Here is a 14,027-nt window from a genome sequence, read left to right as displayed (position 1 = left end):
AATTATGCAGGATTGTCTCTAGTTTTTCTTCAGTTTAGATGCACTTAAAACACTGGCAGGGTCTGTTACCATGGGCTTAACTTAAAGACATGAACAAGTATGACAGATCAAAGTCTGTCATGGGTTTAGTGGGTCCATAGAGAGTTGCTTTTATTTTTGACTCGAGAAATACCTTAAAACTTAGTTTATAGAAGTAAGTACAAATATTAGCATCTGGGACCTAATTTCTTTCTCTACTCCATGATTCTTTTTTTTTTAAGATTGTTTTTATTTTTTAAATACATGACAGCAGAATGCATTACAATTCTTATTACACATATAGAACACAATTTTTCATATCTTTGTATATAAAGTATGTTCATGCCAATTCATGTCTTTATTATATGTGTACTTTTTTACAATTCAATTTTTATTACACATATATACCACAATTTTTCATATCTCTGTATATAAAGTAGGTTGACACCCAATTCGTGTCTTTATACATGTAGTACTTTGGATAATGATGTCCACACATTCCACCATCCTTGCTAATCTTCTGCCCCCTCCCTTTCCCTCCCACCCCTCTGCCTATCTAGAATTCATCTATTCCTCCCATGCTCTCCCTCCCTACTCCATTATGAGTCAGCCTCCTTATATCAGAGAAAACATTTGGCATTTGCTTTTTGGGATTGGCTAACTTCACTTAGCATTATCTTCTCCAAAGCCATCCATTTACCTGCAAATGCCATGACTTTATTCTCTTTTATTGCTCTCTACTCCATGATTCTATTTGTTGAAGCACAATCACTGTTGTATAAAAAATGAATGACTAGACCCAGCCTTGGGGAATGGGAAATGAAGTAATTTTAGCGTGTATACTTGCAATTAGCAATTAACATTGTTTTTTGTCTAGGGATGTTCAGTTAATGATGTAGCTATGATAGCTTTGCTCTCACCAAAAGACCGGTCCCCACCACACAGGACAGCCTTCCTTTCAATAAGGATGTCTGTGTGTCAGCATTTGAGGTGGTCTGATGTAGTGACAAAGTGTGACAAGGAGGCTGGGAGCTCCTTTGTGAAATTGTACAGTGCAATCCCTTTATGGGTGTGTGTGAGTGACCCACAGGCTTGTCTGAATTCTGTTTCTTTAGAGTTTTCTCTGGGTACAGTCCTCTTATCCCTGTGCCCACTGTACCCACTTCTACCCCTGCAGCTGCCAGCCCAGTTGGGAGGCCATCTGGGTAGGTTGGGCCATTTCTGTTGTGGAGATGAGCAGCTTTCCACCTGTCCCAACTGGGGATTTTTTTCCTACTATAGCTTCCACTGATGAGGCTCCTTCTTTACCTACCCTAAACATTACTCCTGCACTTCCCAAAGCACTATTATGTATTCTTACTGTCTGCCTGCGTCAATACTACTAACACATTAAATGATTCTCAAAAGCTTACCAGAGTGGACTTGGTCTGGGTGTGTAAGCCATGCTGTTAGTCATACGTACACACATGACCTGTTTTTAAAATATAAGTATTTTCTTAAAAATAAATTGATATTACTTTGTATGCTGTACTTTCTATTTTATTCTTTGTAATCAATTCGGTCACAGGCAAGACCCAGCCTCTGCGTGGGCAGGGCCTTGCCGTGCACCGCCGCCTCAGTGGCCTTACTCAGCCTCCCAGATCTGCCTAGGAAGACCAACTCTAGAACTTTCAGGGTTTTTTCTCCCCTTTTCCTTTAAATTTTGGACCCAAGTCATGGTTCTGTTTCTGTCTGCTCTGATGCTGGGACTCCAGGCGGTGGGAACCTCCAGGTCCTGACCACCCTCCTACCCTGGGGGACACCTTGGTCCCACCTCGTCAGCAGCAGGGCCGGTCTCCTCGGATTCCCAGTTTCATAGAGTGTGACAAGGGTGTAAATATTTATAATTTTGTATACCTGTTGAGATGTGGAGGGGCGCATCAGGTTTTTTACGGTGAAGTGTATATTTTGATAACAGCGATTACAGGCTCAGTATTGTATGTGGAGCCCAGTGACCACGAGTACATTCCATTGCCCGTCCCCGGGCTTGTAATGCAGAGAGAATTTGATTAAAGCAGTTTTCTAACAAAAATAAATAAATAAAAAATAAAAATAAATTGAAATGGGCATAGTTACTTCTCAAAAAGGGGAAAAAAAATCAATGCTAACCTACAAATGCTATCATATTATTCTCTTCTTTTGCATTCTTGAAATTTTTATCTTGTTACCTCTCTACTTAGGGCCTTTGGTCCAGTTAATAACTTATAATTTTACTAACTCTACTTTCTGTTGTTTGCTTTGTCTCAGCTGTGCTAAATTTTAGAAGCTTTGAGGGCTGGGGCTGTGGCTTAGCCTTAGCGCACTTGCCTGGCATGTGTGAGGCACTGGGTTCGAGTCTCAGCACCATGTAAAATAAATAAAGGACTATCAACAACTAAAAAAAAAATTTTTAGAAGCTTTGAACTAAGATTTATTCTGATATAAATATAGATATCTTTAGATTAAAATGATAACACATGGGTTTTAATGTTATATCCTTATCAATGTAATGTATTTGGAAGATAATATATATTTTTTAAAAACCAATCAAATGTAGATCACAAACTTCTGAGATATGTGAAGTTTAGGTTTGTTTATACTGTACATATGAAGGCACAAGTAGTCTAAGAACTACAGAGTAGTCTCCTTAGTAGTGCTAGGGAGGCAGGAGTCATATCAATCTTGTTCCTACTAACTTCCTAAATAGTACATATCTTCTACATAGTAGGTAATCAGCACATATTTTGATTGAGCAACGAACTGGTATATGTAGAGAATCTAATAATATATTTAAAGTTTTCACTCATGGTTTGAAAATCATGTAAAATTATGATATTTTCAAGTATCAAATGGTTAGGTACCTTTGTTATGGGGCTTTATGGGAAAGACTAATGGGCCCTTGAAAGAAAGAGAAAAAAAATTCTCAGTAGGTGTATAGTCAAGCTTCACAGAAAAATGTATTATCATTCCCATCACATGGGACTGGCACCTCCAGGAGCCTAAGTGCAGCTCTTGGCTGAAAAGCACTTGGTGTTATTTGAGAATTGGGTTCTGCGGTGCTCTTGCTTACCATTTGGGAGATCTCTGACACCTGCAACCACTACTAACTCTGTATGTCTGAAGCATATCACAACCCTTTCACTATCACCATCATAAAGAATATGCCGGGGAGGCTGGGGTTGTGGCTCAGTGGTAGAGCACTTGCCTAGCATGCATGAGGCCCTGGGTTCAATTCTCAGCACCACATATAAATAAATAAAATAAAGGTCTTGTGTCAACTACAACTAAAAAATATTAAGAAGAATATGCCTAGCCAGTCACTAATCAGTATAATACACTGGTGTTGGACTCAGTTCTTCAACACTGGGCCACTTTGAGAGAGAATTTTTTTAGTATTTATTGGTTTTTGGCGGACACAACATCTTTTTTTGTATGTGGTGCTGAGGATCGAACTCGGGCCGCATACATGCCAGGCGAGCATGCTACTGCTTGAGCCACATCCCCAGCCCCAACTCTGGGCCATTTTGTATACCACTTGGCCACCTTATAAAGGGATGCCTTCAGGTCAGATACCAATCCTTGGCTCAAACACTTGTGGCCAAGGGAGTTAGGGTTACACAGCAACAAGGGCAGGCAGGTACTTTGAGGTTCCTCTCAAAGCCAATGGCTTCTTGCTATTAAAGGTAATAATTAGGAACTGCCATGTATTAGTATCTAACAATCCCAATGCATACTGATTATTTTCATATTTATGTTGCCACATCTTCACAAAATATCTTTGCCTCGTGGATTTCATTTGCTAGATAAGACATCAATACTTAGTCATGTTTCCTGGAATCATCATGGTGTATTATGATGAGACAGAAATGAGCCATAATCTACTGAGAAGAAAATTTATATAGCACATTGCAGAAACATTCAATATACGGACATTCATGAGTAAGAACTAGTAAGATTTTTTAGTTTTTCATATGTGATACTCCTATATATTGGAAAATATCTCTGAAATAAATTACTCCCAGAAAAACAATTTCTGAAAAATCTCTGCATGTTATATTTTGCTGGTACATCTCATGAGATCATGGATAATAGTCTTCTTGGGATCTAGTACAAATGATGTTAATTCCCAAAATATGTGCTCAGGATAAATCTGACTATTCTCAGAACTTTGTGCAACACTGACCTAGTGTGAAATAGTGATTTGAGTCAAAGCAATGGCATTTTGAATTTCCCAATTATGGATTATTTTCTAAATATATAGTGAGTTTAATTGGGTCTAGGCAACCTCTCTCCATCTGTTAAAAAATGTTTCAAAATTGTTCCTTCTTTTATAGGTGACACATGATTGCTAAATCAAAAAGACATTTCTCAGTCCTTACCTTATTTGACTTATTCACAACAGCCAACATTGTGGAGTACCCTTTGCTTCTTAATATCCCACAATATCAATATCTTCATCTACTCTGATGGAGTAGTAACCATTTGTATGCTGATGCATTCTGAATAATATACATACCTAGATGGGACCTCATCCATGAGCTCCAGAGGAGAATCTTTTTCTATCTTCAGAATGTCAGTTTAGATACTGGCAGGTTTTTAATACACAACGTGTCTAAAACTAACTGATTTTGTTCCCATCACCCACCACTCCTCCACAGCAAATCTGATATTTCTCTTACATTTATTAAAGTGCACAATAGTCTACCAACAATTCAAGGTGGGAAGCAGGGCATGGGAAGGTTGCCCTCTCTCTTTGCCTACAATCAATCACTTCCAAAGTTCTATCAATTTTGGCTCCTAAATTTCTTTCCATTATGTCTTCTCTACTCTGTCCCACCACCACTTTTGTATTAGTTTGCTCTTGTTGCAATAATGCTATATGCAAACCCTTCCAAATCTTAGTGTCTTAAAACGATAATTTATTCTTATGGATTTATTGGTCAGCTGTGGTGGTTCTGCTAATCCAAGTTAGGCTATTCCATAAGTTAGCTCTGGTCTCCCCATCATGGGACCAGCATTTTCAGATTGACCCAGACATCTGATTTTCATGGTAATAGTGGAGATACAAGAGGAAAAACAGGCAAGACATTTTCAGAGCTAGCTCAGAACTAGAACACTGTCACATCAGCCTTATTCTATTTATAAAAGTAAGTCAAGTGACTGAACCATGATCTGGGAAATATATTCTGACCTATTAATTAGAGGGCCTGCAAGTTACTTGGCAAATGGACTGGGGCTATGGCTCAGTGGTAAAGAACTTGCCTAGCAAATGTGAGGCACTGGATTCGACCCTCAGCACCACATAAAAATAAACAAACAAAATAAAGGCATTGTGTCCATCTACAACTAAAAAAAAAAAGTTACTTGACAAAGGAATGGTTATGGAGAGGCATGAAGACTGGCTAAAACAAACATCTCTAATGCTTCATCTATAATCTATCATTTACATTGAATCTGATCTTGCAATATGGCATCTTGATGACGTCTATCATGAGTCAGTGGCATGTAGTTTCATTTGTTAGGAACAACTTCCCCAAATCCATCCCATTCTACTCTGCCTATCTAATCGTCTCTTCATCCTCCCAAACATAGTTAATATGTTCTTTAATGACCCTCCTCTGCTAGACCTCTTTTTATACCACCTATTTTCTGTATGAATGATTTTTTTGCTGTCATCAGACTAAATTGCAATTCATGTTCACATGGCTGTCTCCTTTCTAGATTAATAAAGCTTTTCGAGGGTAATAAGTACTTACTTTTCTGGTCTCTGTCTCTATAGGGCCCAGGAAAGTGTTTGTCCTAAAAAGTTCAATGAATGTTGATTTGAGTTAAACTTATGTTAGACAGAAATGACATTATTATTATTATTATTATTATTATTTCTACTTACTTGTACATGACAGCAGAATGCACTTAGATTCATCATACACAAAAGGAGTGCAATATTTTTGATTCTCTGGTTGTACCATTCTTGCACTCATACATGTACTGACAGAGATGATATTTTAGAAATAAAGAGTTTCAGGTACAGAATTTGCTTGTGCAATTTAAAATCTGAAAGCAGCTAATGTTTCTTTCTGAAGCAAGGCAGTATAAAATTATTGAGATATACACAGCAAGCAAATAAAGGAGTCACTTCTACAATTCTCTTTATGCTGAACTGAGCTTTGGGGTTCTCACAGAAGCAGCAGAAATTAGATTTATCAAAGGTATCATTTAGACTGCTCTATTATGCTGTGTTTACATGTGAAGAAATTAGTATCAATTATGAGTTTTCCCATTTGTCAAAAGGAGATGGAAAATTTCTATACTTTTTGTGCATGCTTAAAAACTTTTTTCCCTAAAAAAGTCTAAGATATTAACATAAGAAATGTTTTTTCTTTCTTTCTTTCTTTTTTTCTTTTTTGCACTGAGGATTGAGCCCAAGGGCATTGGACCACTGATCCACATCCCCAGTCCTATTTTGTGATTTATTTATAGACAAGGTCTCACTGAGTTGCTTAGTGCCTTGCTGTTGCTGAGGCTGGCTTTGAACTTAAGATCCTCTTGCCTCAGCCTCCTGAGCCGCTGGGATTATAGGCTTTCGCCACCGTGCCCTGCAAGAAAGATTTTTCTTTAAAAAACTTTTTGAAGGGAAAAACTCTTCAAAAAATGTTTGGAAGAATCTGATCATTTAGTTTACATTGTTTATTTTGAAACAGATCACTACTGTTGTTTATATCTACTTTTCAAGTCATGGTATGAAATTCTTTTTTTTTTTTTAAACAATGAAAAGTACTATTGTAGCATTTTCAGTTGATGCAATGAGCAAATTATATTCTGGTGAAATGATTTAAAGGATTAGTAACTTGATTTATAATATACTTAATATCTCTACCAGCTTGTGAACAATCCAGTTATTTAGTGATGTCTACTCATTATTGCTTCTGAAAATAGCTCATGTTGTTTGGGGTAAGGTAGTTCTGTGTGTGATCTTCTAACAGACATAAAGAGAACAATAATTTCTATGCAAATGTTCCCACTGGATGTAGGGTGCACCTTCTCAATTCTCATTAAAGTGCACTGATTTCTTGATAAGATTAGGGCAAGCAGCAAGTTTTGTCAGCCCCAAATTTTCCTTACATCATATCACTTGACTGAAGAACATGGGTGATTTTCAAGCATGTTTTTGTTGTTGGGTAAGCCATTAAGTCATATAGCAATACTATCTAATAGAAATATTATGTGAGCTACATATGTAATTAAGTTTTCCATTAACCACATAAAAATTTTTTAAAAATAAGTCTAATTTTTTTTTTCTTTTTGGTACTGGGAATTGAACCCAGGGGTGTTCTACCACTGAGTCATATCCACAAACCTTTTTATTTATTTTGAGGCATGGTCTTGTTGGAATGCTGAGGCTAGCTTTGAACTTTCTATACTTATGCTTCAGCCTCCCATGTTGCTGCACTACTTTTCTTGGCCCTAATATATCTTAAATATCATAATTGCAACATGTAATCGATATTTTAAAAGAATTAACAGAAATAGTTTATGTTTTTCCACACAAAATCTCTGAAATCTGGTATATATTATACTTCAGCACATTTCAATTTGGAGCTTAAAGTTTCTTTAGAAATACTGATATGGAGTTAGATTTCCTAAAATTTGCAGTTAAAAAACATTGACATACCCAAGTAGTTCCAAAATACTTAATTTACAAAATGAGTTAGATTTCATTATTAGAAATTCATACTTAAATAAATTTCAAAATTCAGTTCCTCAGTTTTACTAGTCATGTTTCAAGAACTCAATAGCCACAGGTAACTTGTGCCTACTGTACTGGCTAGAACAGTTCTAGAGCATAGGGTTGGCTTCAGGTCTTCAGTAATCACTTAAGTTTTATGGTTTGGACATAAAGTGTGTTGAAGGCTTGATGTCCATTGTAGTAATGTTCAGAGGTGGGGCTTTTGGGAAGTGATTGGATCTTGAGGGCATTAACCTCATCAATGGCTTAAGCCATTGATGAGTTCATAGCTGATGGCATTATTGAGAGGTCATGAAAAGTATAGGAGGTGGGACCTAGTTGAAGGGAGTGAGCCTAAGAGTCATGCCTTTAGGGGATTATGTCTTGTCTCCAAGTCCCTGGCCTGGCCATGTCTCTCCTTTCCAGCAGCCATGAGTGGGCCATGATGTTCTGCCTCACTATCAGCAATGGAGCTGGCTACTCTTGGACTGAAACCTCTGAAACTGTGAGCCAGAATAAATCTTTCCTCATTTAAATGGATTTTCTCACATATTTGTCACAGTAACAAAGAGCTAACTTACACACTTGAGTCTTTGAGTCCAAGCTATTGCCACTCAGCACAGGAAATAAAATGGAATTGAAAATCATCATCCATCTCTGCCTTTTAACAGAACAAAGGAATAAATGGTTTTAAGATTCTATGCATTCAGAAAAAAGACAGGTGGTATATGTGAGTATGGGTTTTAGAAGACATCATAAGGTAAGACTTTGGACTCTGAAAGTTCAGAAGGGTTTGGATAAGAACTGGGGAGAGATATGAAATAGAGGAAATGGCAGAATCTCATGGGTAGGAAGGTGCAGGGCTTGGGTGGGAAACCCTACTAAAAGAAACCAAGAACAGGTAGTGATTAAGAATTAAGCTCCCAAGTCATATTCCTTGGTGTGAATCCTGGTTCTGCTATTACCTAATTGCTTAACCTTAGGCAAGTTATTTATCTTTCCTTTTACTGTTTATGTGGTTAAAAAATAGGGATAATAATACTATATAAGGATGTTGTGAGGATTAAATGGACTAATGCATATTAAGCATTTAGAATAGTGCTTAGTACTTAAGTATCTAAGACATTTTAGTTGCTGTTATTACCTGAGTGTGACTATTTGCTCTTTGGAATTTATATACGACAAAAACTAACCAAACCAGAGATAATCTACTTACAACTTATGTCCCAAAATATTGAGCCTAAATTTATATAAACCAATTGAAATTCCAAATGTACAACCATTTCTCAATGTTTCTGAGCCTTTGTTTCCCCACTTGAAATTTTCAGAATTATTTAACCTGCTTCAGAATGTTACAGTGGAAATTAAATTAATCAATTAACAGGAAGTAGGCTCCTTCCATTTATTAACTATAATCTTAAGAAAGTTATTTGTCTCACTAAGCCTCAATTTTCAACCCATGAGATGGTATCATCCACTTAGGACCAAATATATAATATATGTGAAGTGTGAAACACAATTACTGTTGCAAATGAGTGATTATTATAACTTTTGAAAAGACCTTAAGCCTTGGTAGTCCAGAGACAAACTTCAGCAAATCTTTGACTCAGCAAACCTTCAAATGCATTAGAAGTTTCCTTGCCTTGAAGTTTACAGGCCTATATATTCTAAGTACTACAGTCACTTCAGCAGTTAGGAACCAGAAATAATCTTTTTTCTTTTTCTTTAACTTCCTTATACCTGTGGTTATAGAGACTAGACAAACAGGAACCTCAAAAAAAAAAAAAAAAAAAAGGATAAACCAACCAACCAATTTAAGGAAAGGTAGAGTGTCATTTACAGAAGCCAATACCTTAGCAGCGACTCCATAATCTCTCCTACTTAGAAAGGATTAAACCGCAATGAATATAAGTGAATAGTCAGAAATAATTTATATATGGAAAAGATAGTTTGCATTTGATCTTGCTTCAATAGTTTAGTTTGTTCAGCTTGCATTTCATTTTGTGTCACAGTTGTTTTTTACTTACTGTGAAAGACTTAAGTTTACTATATATTTTAACTAATTCTACATTTTTATTTCCAATACTTTATGATGAAAAAAATCTACCAATTGTTATGTTTAAAATAGTATTTTCATTTGATGATTCACAACCATTTTTCATGATTATCCATTAGCTATGGGCTCTAGAGTAATTTTGTGATATCTGAGAGATTTTCTTAATATTTTCAACTGATCTACTGTAGCTTTTGCAATATTAAAGATCTCCATGTTTTAGTGACTAATCTTAAAACCTCCAATGTCTTTCCTTGTCATATGGTCATTTTCTCTGAATCTCCTTTGTCTTCAAAAATTTCTCTCTTTATGTTGGCATTAGTCATTGGATTTGGGGCCCAACAATATGATTTCATCTTATCTTGCTTATATCTGCAAAGATCCTATTTCCAAATAAGGAAGGTCACATTCACAAATAAAGGAGGTAGAATTTTAGCATATCTTTCAGAGGGTCACAATTCAACCCACCAGAGGTTCCTGCTGTTTTAAGACAATGCCAAAGTATAATGAAAATATATCATTCACAAATGAAGTTTGTGCCACCTACCAATTTCTCAGTTCTTTAGCCTTATCCCATTAGGGAGAAAAATTCCAGCCAGCAATAGGAATATGGTTTATGGAAACATACAAGAAAAGTTTATTAATACAAAGGATGAGGTTTATTGGATTCCTACTCTTTGTAAGGGACTTTGTTACGTGGTAGGGATAGAAGAACAGGGTACCAGTTCCTGCTCTGGCAGAGCTCATCCTGGGTATCTGGCCTGGTTCCATAACACTAGTCACAATAACAACTGTGCATAATTGTAAGCGAACAAATTATTTTCATCATTTTAAGCAAGAAAAATAACTCAATAAGCTTCATTAAATACAGTTTTTGTTATGCTGCTCATTTCAATAAGATCTGTAGAAGTTGAAGGGATGATTATGCTGAAGATGAGTTAACTTTTTTGAAGCTAATTATTCATATGGCTTTGGAGCATTAGGGGAAAACAAAATGAGAGCAAGTCAGATGAAAAAAGGATTAGATTCCTGCTAGCTGTCTTGACTTTTTTACCCATTACCAAGTAGAAATTAGAGATGTTTGTTCTTCAAAAATTAGAGTGATTCTCATTTTAGGGCTTTATTTCTAAACACTCTGGACATGTTTTATACACTTACAGGATTCTTTTAGAATTTGAAAGGAAAGAGATTATTTACTTCAGAGTCTAAACACCCCATGTTTGTAATGTCAAACTAAGGTTTGTTGAATGTGACTTGACTGCCACTATCCAACTGTATAGCACTATAAGCTTTGTGAGAATGATGACCCTGTGTGATTTGGGTGACTTGTATTCTCAGAGACGAGTATGTGCATAGCAGATAGTGTTCAGTAAATGCATGTTGCACTAATGAAACAATAACTTGAATAATTAAGGAGTCAGAAATATACTTCTTACTTTGTCTAGTACCTTAATAATGTTAAAATTTTTTTTTGAACTGGAGATTTAACCCCAGTTAAAAATGAAGTTTTTTTGTGAACTACGGATTGGCAATTGCTCAGCTTAGCCACTGAGCTTCATCCCCAGCCTTTTTCATTTTTTTATCTAGAGATAGGGTCTGGCCAAGTTGCTTAGGGCCTCACTAAGTTGCTGAGGCTGGCTTTAAACTTGCAGTCCTCCTGCCTCAGCCTCCAGAGCTGCTGGGATTATAGGCAGGCACCATTGTATCTGGCTATGATATCAAAATTTTAAATAGATTTAAAAGTCTCGATAAAAATATTTGTTAGTCCAACAAATCGTCAGACATCTTCATTTATCCATGTGCTATTAAAACTTATTCAAAAAGAAAATAGTTTGTGCTCCAGATTATCCAATATTCTTGACTTGTGCACTTAACATTTTTCTGATATTTATACTTCTTTCAAACTAGGTAGAGGTAGAGGAGCTAAATCACAGATCTTGCTGCCTATTCACCCAGTAAGCCTTTTACAATAGCTGATATCTGACCCAGCTGTTGAGCTAAATTTAGGATTTTGTATTATCTGTAAACTGTTGCTTCAGTCTCCCATTACCAAGGTTAATTGAGAAGTGATTGTAGAACAACTAAAACTTCAGTGCATTTTTTAAAACGACATAATACAGTATCCAATAATATCAGTGTCATATCTACTAGGAATCAAAATTTGTAACCACTATTAAAAAAACTGTTTAAATATTAAAGAACTGTTGCTATTTTTCAGAAGTTTCATCTTCATGAGGCCAGAACATTTCAGTGAAAAAGAAATGTTACCCTTCTCAATTGTATGTCCTGTTCTTATTAGTTACAATTATGGAGTTAAAAATGAACATTGCAATTGTGCATGCTATTTTACTGTAAATATCTAAACATCCAGAAAAATTATTTTTTCATAAGAACAATTTCATGTATTTGATCTGAAGGGGGGGGGAAGCAATTGCCAATCTGTAGTTCACAAAAAAACCTTTATTTTTAGACCTGTCCTAGTACTTTCCTGTTGTGTCACTTTTATGCAAAATATTTCTAAAAAAAAATTTTTTTTCCCTAATGAAACCAAAGAGCCTTGCAAATTTTGTACTTCTTGTCTCCGTTTGGGCTCACAACGTCATGTATGTGTACTTTGTTTATAATCTTAGTAGCTAATAGCTGCAGCCCTGGTTAGGATTGTTTTTTTGTTTTTTTTTTTTTTTTTAATCTACAACAGATTCTTGCCATCTGTTTGTGTTTAAGTGATGACACAACATCACAACACGAAATGTCATCATGTCACATTGTTATAGCACAACAACAAAATTACAGCTCCCCAACAATAACATGGTGTCATGTTTTAGAACATTGCCCATGAGTCAGTGTTTTAGAAGTTATAAGAGTTATTTTTAGCACAGCCAGTGCTTCAGAAGCTTGGGTTCTGAATCCCACTAGAACCCCTAGTGATCTGGGAAAATCTGGGGCGGGCGGTGGAAGAGCTTCCTCTCCTTCAACTCCCTGCTCCCTGACATGCATGGCTGCCCACCTTCCTGCCCCGGCCACTTTAAACCCGGGTACTACGGTGCACTGCAATCCACTTGGGGCTCAGTCACAGGTCTGCGCCAGCATCCAGTGTGGAGGAGGAGAAGGAGGAGACTATAATTATCTTCCACGTCTGGGGCAGGCCCTCGAATGACATCTCCCCAGTTACTCTGTGCTCTAATAGCGCAGCTCCAATCCCTGATCTCAGATGGTGCGCCTCAGTCAGCTCCGAGAGCGGTCAAGAAGCGAGACCGAAAAGCTCAACGTCTCGGGGCTTTCCTGACTGGGCGGGCGGGCCCGCCGGCGCCGCCACCTCTGGCGCCCTCGCGCCCGCCAGGCACTTGCACGGAAAACCGGGCCCGCAGACTAGAGCCCCCGGGCGCGCGGCGGCGTTGCTATAACAACCGGGCGCCCGCGCCGCAGTGGCCGCCGGGGAGGAAGTGACGAGCGGTGGGTTGGCTGTTGTTGGGACACGTGACCCAGGCAGTGTTTTGACAGGGCAAACAGCAGAGAAAGAACTGGGCGAGCGAGGGGGATCCAGAGCTGGGGCGCCAGAGCTAGCGACAGCGGGCGGGCGAGGAGCTGGCAGAGGCGCGGGGCAAGCGGGCCGGCCGGGGCGACAAGCGGGCGAACCCCGGGGCCGCGGGGCTTGGGTGCGAGTCGGGCAGGGCGAGGGGCTGAGGGCAGGGAGCGGAGCGAGGCGTCTGCTGAGGCGGGGGTGGATGGCCACAGGGGCGCCGGGGAGCCGAGTCGGGCTTGCGGTCTCGGACCCCCATGGTCCCCTAACGCAGCCCCGGGGGCCGCTGCGCACCACACTCAGCTCTCGCCGGCCCTGCGTCTTTTGGAGCCTCGGGTCTGAGGTGGGAGTGTGATGTGAGCTGCTGGACTAGAGGCGGAGAGAAGTGCCAAAAGGAGGAGGTATTGGGACGGGAGAAGAGAGCGAGTTAGTCAGCAGAGGTCTGCCGAGGGAGTCGAGGAGCGGGCCAGCCCGAGAGCGCCATGAAAACTACTCTCCAGGAGGGAGAGCGGCAGGCTCGGCGCTCGGTGCCGCGGGGCTGAAGGAAATCCGGGGCCGCGGCGGGACGGAAGGGGCCCGCGGCGAGCAGGCTGCACAGAGCAGTGGGTGAGCGAGCGCTCAGCTGTAAACACCTTCCTTGGGGGCAGACCTCAGGCTGGGCCACGTAGGGACGGGGTTTGTAGAGGGCGACC

The 14,027-nt window shown here is 38.9% G+C and overlaps 1 protein-coding gene across 3 annotated transcripts in view; it reads left to right on the top strand.

Annotated features, from left to right (window-relative positions):
• The first annotated feature begins 13,319 nt into the window (after positions 1-13,319).
• The window catches only part of Atosa (atos homolog A), a 93,655-nt gene continuing 92,947 nt past the window's right edge, over positions 13,320-14,027 (top strand). For 2 of the 3 annotated variants that reach the window (XM_026393398.2, XM_026393378.2), the window contains exon 1: positions 13,320-13,941. The gene's annotated coding sequence lies outside the window, so the exon portion shown is untranslated. The remainder of the gene's footprint in view (positions 13,942-14,027) is intronic. The other variant, XM_026393388.2, reaches the window with a different exon arrangement.

Source organism: Urocitellus parryii, chromosome 6, assembly GCF_045843805.1.
Source record: "Urocitellus parryii isolate mUroPar1 chromosome 6, mUroPar1.hap1, whole genome shotgun sequence".
In the NCBI taxonomy this organism is placed as follows: domain Eukaryota; kingdom Metazoa; phylum Chordata; class Mammalia; order Rodentia; family Sciuridae; genus Urocitellus; species Urocitellus parryii.
The sequence above is the reverse complement of the archived record's forward strand: the minus strand, read 5'-3'. Positions and strand labels throughout refer to the sequence as shown.